We start from the raw sequence: 8,946 nt of genomic DNA on the forward strand, positions 1-8,946 counted from the left end.
CCAATGGGGGGGGGGGCGGTGGAATTGGGATATGTAGCTCTATAACTAAGAAAAGGGAACAAGAATGGTCATGACATTTGTTAAACTGTTGCTATCAACTTTACATATTTTATCTTGTCTAATTTCCAGAATGATTTTAAAAGCAACGACAGAGCAAGATGTGGGAAGCAGCAGATGTGGTCTTCCATTCCTGGATCATCCCCTGTCACTTTGCTGAGTGACTGGCTCCAAGCTGGTTCTGATGCCTGCCTCTGATGTGCTCTGAAGGTCTGGTGCAGGCCCTCCTGGGAGGTTTGCATGTTCATTAACAATGATAGAAACAAAGGCTTCTTTATCTTACTATAAAAAAATGAAAATAAAATGGAAAGAAATGATGTGAAATTAACTTATGTACATGAATATGGGTGTGCCATGACTATAATCAGATAGAAATAACTATATCCCTCTACGAACTGAAATGGTCATGCCAAGGCCATAGGAACATGGGTGATTCTTTCTTTTTTTCTTTTATTTATGTTATTTCAAATATCTGGCTAAAGGCAAAAGACATAGCTAGTTTTGTATCCTCTCTCTGTTTATAGCCATTATAATTATATAAAAGAATAAATAAGCTTGCAAAATATAGCACTTAAAAGAGGTTCCTTTGGGACCAGCAGTTGGCACAATGCCTATGTCACTGGACTCCCATGTAGTCGACCACAGTTCAAGTCCCAGACCCAGTGGCTTAAACTCATGTTGGGCATGTGTGCATGCATGCCCAAGATCCTGAGAGGAGAATGGAGGAGAAGGGATTGTGGCATGGCCATGCCCCCTGGAGGGTGATTTCTTGCTTTCTGTCTCTCTGTCTCTCTTTGTCTTTCTGGTGAGCTCATGTGCCCTATAGAAAAAAAAAACCCTAAAAAAAAAAGAGGTTCCTTCACCCCCCTTGAGCTTTCAAAAATCCTGAGCAATGCATGAGGTATATAAGTACTTGGAATAGAGATTGCAACCCAGAGAAAATTCAATGTGGATTTTCTGTCCTAGGCCTGCCAGCGCCACAGAAGGCTGAGCTCAGAGTGGGAGAATTGGGGTTGGATGTGGGAATGGAGATAAGGAGATTGGTTTAAGGTTTGGCTGGGAGTGGTGCATACCCCCTCATTTTCCCATCTTTACATACAAAACATTAGGGAGGCCACAGAAGTTTGTCCCCAGGGACAAAAATGTGTAGATGTTTCTAAGAAAATGAAGAAACTGTGAGCCCAAATAGCTAATGTGGGAAGTAAATCTTTTTGGGATTTGGGGAGTCCATAGTCTGTCAGGCCAGTCCCCTGACACTAACTTATAACAGAGAGCACATTTCCTGGAAACACAGGTCTCTCTAAGGGATTTATTTTACTCAGCCAAGAGGCTGGTCAGAAAACAGATAGCTTCAGAGATAGAAGAAGAAACCATTAACACGCCTTTAGAATAATCAGCCTGGTTTTTCATTTTCAAACTTTGACAGACAACTATGTATGACAACCCAGTAGAATGAAAGCCATAATATGCAAGCATAAGTCCAAGTTGAACAAAAGGAAAAACTAATCTCAGAAAAAGAAACAGATTAAAATTGAATGTAAAAAAGCAAGGGAGCAAAGCAGAACTCTAACAATACTTAGAGATTTGAGAAAATACTGAAATCATAAAATAAGAGTAATATGCTATGAAAAAGGAAAAGCAAGTAGTAAGAAAGAATTTTTGAAAATTAATAATATAATGGATGAAACAAAATTATAATCAATGACTGAAAATTAAAGTTACAAATGTTTTTCCAAACTAAGAACAAAACAATAGAAAATAAGAGAAAAGACAAGTGATAATATAGGCGGTTTGACTAATACGAATTTATGAAAGAGAAAACTGAAAGGAGAAAATTGCACATAAATGTACATGAAGAAGACAAAGAAAAGCTGAGAAAAAGAGGATATATATTGGAGCTAACAGAAGACACAGGTCAGCAAACCAATTATGACTACATTTTAGAAATACTTATTTTGAGCTAGCTTATAGCCTAGGTCATTAAGGCACTGGGTCCCCTATAGCTTACCATGAATTTAGACCTCAGGACCTGTGACTTGAAAAACATGCTAAGGTGTGTGCCCAAAATCATGAAAGGAGGAGAAAGTAGAGAAGAAGGGACTGAATGGCATGACCATTCCCCATGGGAGAGGATGCTTTCTCTTCTCCCTTCTCTCTGTCTCTGTCTCTCCCTGATGAGCATATGCACCTTCTGCCAAATTTAAATATATATATATATATTTGTATATTATGAAGAGTCTTCAAAAGTTAATAAATATGTATAATGAAAAAACTATGTGTGGATTAAATTTTTTTGCACCAAAATAAACCCGTACTTTAACTTCACTTTCCACAAACTTTTTAAAGTCCTCTTACATGTAATTCCACAATAGTAATGGTAAAGAGAAGTTTTTTTTTTTTTTTTTTTTTTTTTTTTTTTTTTTTTTTTAAAAACCCCCCCCGCCACTCTTCTGTTACAAACTCCAGTGGCTTTTCATCTCAGTCAGATAAAAGTTTAAGTCTTTACCAAGACCAACTGTCCCTGGGCTGTCCACCGGCAAACCAATTCTGCTTCTTCTCCTTCACTTTCCTTTGCTCTATCACTGACGTCCGCTGTTCCTGCCTCTGGCTCTGTGCACTTGCCTATTCCCAAATCCTGGGATGTTTTTCACCTGAGATAAATGTTAAACATTTCTTCTTCCCCCCACTTCATTTAGGACTTCTCAAATGTCAACTTTGCATTTAATCTTCCCAAATCACGTTGTTTAACATCAGAACACCTCGCAAACCTGGCACTCTTAATTTTTCTCTGATCTATTTTCCATAACATTTACTATAATTTGATACTATATTATTTATTTATTTAATGTTTTTATTTGGTCTCCTTTGCTGGGATGAAAGCTCCATGAGGGGAGGAGTTTTTGTGTTTTACTTACTTCTTAGCATCTCTTACTATGCCTGGGGCCATTAAGAGACATGAGGGTGAAGGTGCTGAATTCCACATGACCACTGTGTGGTCCGAGTTCTAGGCTCTGCAACTTGAAAACCATGCCATATCTGTATGCATGCCCAAAATCCCAGAGGAGATGGAGGAGAAGGAATTGTAGCATGGACATCTCCCCGGGGTGTGATTTCTACTCTCTCTGGTGAGCACATGCACCCAATGGCAAAAATCTTATTTCAATCTGCATTTCTTTTACGATGAGGGATGTTGAGCATTTTTTCATTTGCATTCTGGCTATTCATATGTCATCTTTAGTGAGTGTTTTTTTTCCACTCCTTCTATCTTTTAATAGGGTTGATCATCTTTTTTTCAAACAGCTTTTTTAGTTCCTTGTGTATTCTGGTTATCAGTCCCTTATCTGATGCGTAATTTACAAAAATATTTTCCCATTCTGAGGGCTGTCGATTCACACTAATTATTGTGTCTTTCACCATGCAGAAACCTCTTCAGCAAATGGTGCTGGAAAAACTGGATTTTCACCTGTAGAAAGATGAATCTGAACCCCTACCTCTCACCTTTGACAAAAATAAAGTCAAGGTGAATCAAGGATCTTAATCTAAGACCCTAAACTATTAAACTGCTCCTAGAAAACACTGGGGAAACTCTGGGAGGCACTGGGGGAGGGAGAGACTTCTTACATAAGACCCCCAAAGCCCAGTCCATATTCCCCATAAAAAAGACAAAAGTCAAGATGGATGAAAGATCTAAATCTTAGACTTCAAACTATAAAACTGCTTCTAGAAAACACTGGGGAAACTCTAGGAGACATCGGTGTAGAAAAAGACTTCTTACAAAAGACCACCAAAGCACAGTCGATAATCCATAAAATAGACAAGTGGGATGACATCAGACCAGCACTTTTTATTTGTATTTAAAATTCCACAGGCAATTCACTGTAGTACTAAATATTTGTGACACACTCTTCCACTGCAGTAAAGCCCCATAGTGACCTAAGCTGGAAGGATATCCCAGGATCCACAAAGAAAGGTCAAGAGTGAAAATAGATCAAAAAGAGGAAAAGAACCAGTCTTTTCTATTTTCTCTGGATTCTATGGGGCTCTAGAAAGAGGACTATATCCATGTTCTAGTTCTAGCATTTCAGGAACCTAGTAGGCCCTGTGACTTTTGTTATGATCCTAATTTAAAAGCCCATGAACTACAGAAAATATAAGAACAAACATTCATAGTTTTATGTACTAAGTCTAATAGTAAAATCTGACACTATAAATGTAGTAAGAAATACTGATTCTTGGGAACCAGCAGTTAGCGTAATGGCTATGTCGCTGGATTCCCACGTAGTCGACTGCGGTTCGTGTCCCGGACCCGGTGGCTTAAAACTCACACCGGGCGCGTGTGCGTGCGTGCCCAAGATACCGAGAGGAGAATGGAGGAGAAGGGATTGCAGCGTTACCATCCCCCCTGGGGGGTGATTTCTCGCTTTCTGTCTCTATGTCTCTTTCTGTCTGTCTGGCGAGCGCACGCGCCCTACAGTGAAAATCTCTCCAAAAAAAAAGAAATACTGATTCTTAATAGTTTATAGGTATAAATTAAGTTTAGAATCTCAATTTCTTCATTTAGATAAGTTACCACAAAGGATATAAGTGTGATTTTACAATTCTAAAAATAAAATAAGTATAAGTAAATATTCTGATATTTTTCTTATTAGATTCAATAAACAAAATAGAATCCAGTATCTGGTAAAAAGGAGTACTGACAATAACCATCCTCCAACATTTTGGGTAGGGTACACTGGTTAAGGTATGTCTTCTCTTGGAACTCCTGTCTACTGTTTGTTTTTGGAGATTTATATGTCTTTAACTATATAAAATTCCTCTTTCATTTACTTGTTGATATTCATAGGAGTGAGAGACATGTACAAGTCTCAAATGTCTTTTGAAGAACTTGTTTGGTGCCATAATTTCCTGGGAATCAAAGGTAATTCATAAAGAAAGTATCAGGGAATCAGTGCTCTCTATGAATCAGGTACAAGGAGAGTTTTATAGAATAAATGCACAAGACATTTGGAGTTTGGTCTAGGACTTTTGGCTGAAAGTTTGTAGAAGTTTAAGGATTTAAAAGGAGTACTGCCTCAAATTTTCAGAAAAATCCATGAAAGACTAAGTTATGAGAGAAATTACTATTTTAAGTAGAGATAGGGGCATAGAGTTTATAAAAATCAAAGAAATAATAGATGTTAATTTTATATTATTACTAAATTTATTATCTTGAAGTAGATCTTAATTACACTGCAACCTAAATTTTCCTATGAACATATAATTGTGGTGAGTCTCTTACCTAATATAGACCCCTAGTATGTGGTTTCAGTCAGAAGCAAGGATGGGGCCATTAGCCCCAGAACTTGCACAGTGGTAGCCAGTAAGAAGAACTGAGGCCAGAGACCACCTTGGGACCTCTGCTGTCTCCTGGCTATTTCTCATACCATCTAGATAGTCCTGTTCACACCTTCCTCCTCCACCATTAGCCTCGGAACCTGTGCAGCAGCAGCCAGTGAGAAGAACTGAGACCAGAGACAGTAATGGGACCTCCATTGTCTCCCAGCTATTTCACATGCTACCCAGATCATCCTGTTCCCATACCCTCCTTCACCATTAGCCCCAGAAACTGTGAAGTCCAGCATGTGAGAACGACTGAGACTAGAGACTACATTGGGACCACCACTGTCTTCTGGCTGTTTCAAGTACTACCCAGATTGTCCTGCTCCCACATTCCTCCTCCATTAATAGCCCTAGAATCTGTACAGTGGCAGCCAGTGAGAAAAACTGAGGCAAAAGACCACTTTAGGACCTCCACTGTCTCCTGGCTGTTTCACATGCCACCCAAATTGTCCTACCCCTACCTCACTCTCCTTGCCATTACCACTGTAACTGGCACAGTGGCAGCAAGTAAAAAGAACTGAGGTCAGAGACCACCTTGCAATCTCCACTGTCTTCTGGTTATTTCAGGTGCCACCCAGATCATCCCACTCCCACCTCTTTCCTCTTCCATTAACTCCAGAACCCATACAGCAGCAGCAAGTGAGAACAAATGAGGTAAGTGACAACTTTAGATATCTAGCTGCCTTTTGTCTACTCAGGAATTTTTTCAGACTTCATAGTTTTCTGAAGTTCAGGGAATGCAACTTTCTTCCCCAGTTGAAAGTCTGAAGGTCAGCTTTAGGTGCCCTGTTCTCAAGAAACTGGGAGGCTATTTGAATATCCAGTTTCAGCAACAACAGTGCAGGTTGCAGGGTGGGCATCAGGGAGACGAAGTTCCAAAGATATCATGGCTCACCTCCTCCTGCACACACTTGAACTGTCAGATTTGACTCCAACAAATTATGAAGAAATTTATAATCCATCAGATGACCAGAAACCAGCATAAAGAAACAAGAAATATGTGAAACCAACAAAATATCTCTCCTTTGGGGAAAAAGAACAACTGTACATCATTAATAGATAGTACAAGAGAACTTGTGGGAATATAAACAATTCAGAATGTTCATAGTGACAAAACTAAATGAGATGCAAGAGAAAAGAAACAATGAACTCCAGGAGATGAGAAAGTTTTTCCATGACTTGAAAGAAGAAACAAACACCATTTAAAAGAATTAAACAGAACTTTTAGAGATGAAGTCTGTAATACAGGAAATCAAAACCTCCATCAAAAGTATTAAAAGCAGATTAGATTATACAGAAGATTGAATCTCAGATATAGAAAACAAAAACTCTGACCTACAAAAGATCGCCAAAAAGAATGACAAAAAAATGATGATAATATAAGGGAAATACTAGATACTACTATATGCCCAAAGATCAGAATAATTGGCATCCCATAAGGTAAACAATCTAACAAGGGCATTGATAATTTATTCCATGAAATCCCGGAAGAAAACTTTACAAACCTAGAGAACTATTCAAATGTTTAGATCCTAGGGAAAAAACAAAAAAGACAACAAAATAAAATCAATCCAAGAAGATCCTTTCCATTGCATATCAGACTAGCCAATATCATGGATAAAGATGAGATTCTAAAAATGATAAGAGAAAAACAATCCACTTACAAATGTTATCTCATCAAACTAACACCAGACCTCTCAGCAGAAATAATGCAAGCAAGGAAAGAATAGAAAGATATATTCAAAGTGCTAATAGGAAAACAGTTTCAACCAAGATTATTATACCCAGCAAGATTATCCATCAAATGGAAAGGGAAAAAAAATTCTCAAATCAACAAAAACTGAAAGAATTTACCAACACCAGACAAACTTTTCAAGAAGTACTGTAGGGAGTGCTATTCCAGGAAAATTAAAGAAAAACAGACAGAAATAAGACAAAAAAAGAAAATGGCTAACTTAATGGTAGAAACAAGACAGAAAATATCAATAATAACATTGAATGTTAATGAATTAAATTTTTTAATCAATAGACACAGACTGGCTGAATGAATAAAATAATAAAAACCCTCTATCTGTTGTCTACAAAAAATGCACCTGATGGATAAAGAAATACATACTCAAAGTGAAGGGCTAGAAAAAGATATTCCACGGAAATGGAAAATTAGAAAAGGGCTGGACAGACTGTACTGATTTCAGACAACATAAGCTTTAAGACAAAAACTATACAAAGAGACAAAGAAGAGTTTTATATAGTAAAAGGGCTAATTTATCAAGAAAATATAATGTTTATAAATATCTATGCACCCAACTCAGGAACACTCAAATATATGAAGGAAAGATGGATATTTCTAAAAGAAGAGATGGACTGTAACATACTAATCACTGGGGATCTCACCCCACTATCTACTTTGGACAGATAGTCTAGAAAAAATTAACCGAAGAGATACAGGATCTAAATGATACCATAAACCAAATGGACATTACAGACATCTAAATAACCTTGAACACAAAATTTATGAAATATACAAGTTTCTCACTCCCACATGGAAACTTTTTGAAGATTAATCACATGATAAAGCACAAAACCTTTCTTTAAAGATTCAAAGGCATAGAAACTGTTTACTCCATCTTCTCCAACCATGACGGAATTAAATTTGATATTTATTTTAGATAAAACAACCCTCAAAAATACACAAACATATGGAAACTAAACAACCTACTAAAGAAATGACTACTGAAGAAATTAAGTCTGAAATCAAAAGATGCATTGAAACCCATGATAATGAGTACACAAGTTTTCACAACCTATGGGATGCAGCAAACAACAATAATAGGGTAATTCATAGCAATTAGTGCATATAAGAAAAAGATAGAAAGGTGGCAAATGTACAAACTAACATGATGCCTCAGGGAATTGGACAAAAAAACAACAAAAAAAATCCCAAAAACAACAGGAGAAAAGAAATGATAAATGTTCAAGCAGAAAAAATGAAATTAAGAATAAATGAACTATATAGAAAATAAATTAAACCAAAATCTAGTTCTTTGAAAAGATAAATAAAATTGACAAACCATTAGCTAAATTAATCAAGAAGAGAGAAGTGAATGACATAAATCAAATTTATAATGAAACAGACAATATTACAACAGACATAATAGAAATACCTAACATTATTAAAGAATAATATGAGTGACTATATGCCAACAAACAAGAAAACCTGGATAAGATGGACAAATTCCTGGACACATATTCTACCAAGACTGAATCAGGGAGAAAGAAAGCCTGGATGCACCCATCACAACCAATGATATTTAATTAGTAATAAATAACCTCTCAACAAAGAAAAGCCCAGATCTGATGGTTTTACTTCTTTTTTTTTTGGAGAGATTTTTCACTGTAGGGCGCGTGCGCTCGCCAGACAGACAGAGAGAGACATAGAGACAGAAAGCGAGAAATCACCCCCCAGGGGGGATGGTCACGCCGCAATCCCTTCTCCTCCATTCTCCTCTC

This window comes from Tupaia chinensis, unplaced genomic scaffold, assembly GCF_000334495.1.
Source record: "Tupaia chinensis unplaced genomic scaffold, TupChi_1.0 Scaffold143675_1, whole genome shotgun sequence".
Taxonomy (NCBI): Eukaryota; Metazoa; Chordata; class Mammalia; order Scandentia; family Tupaiidae; genus Tupaia; species Tupaia belangeri.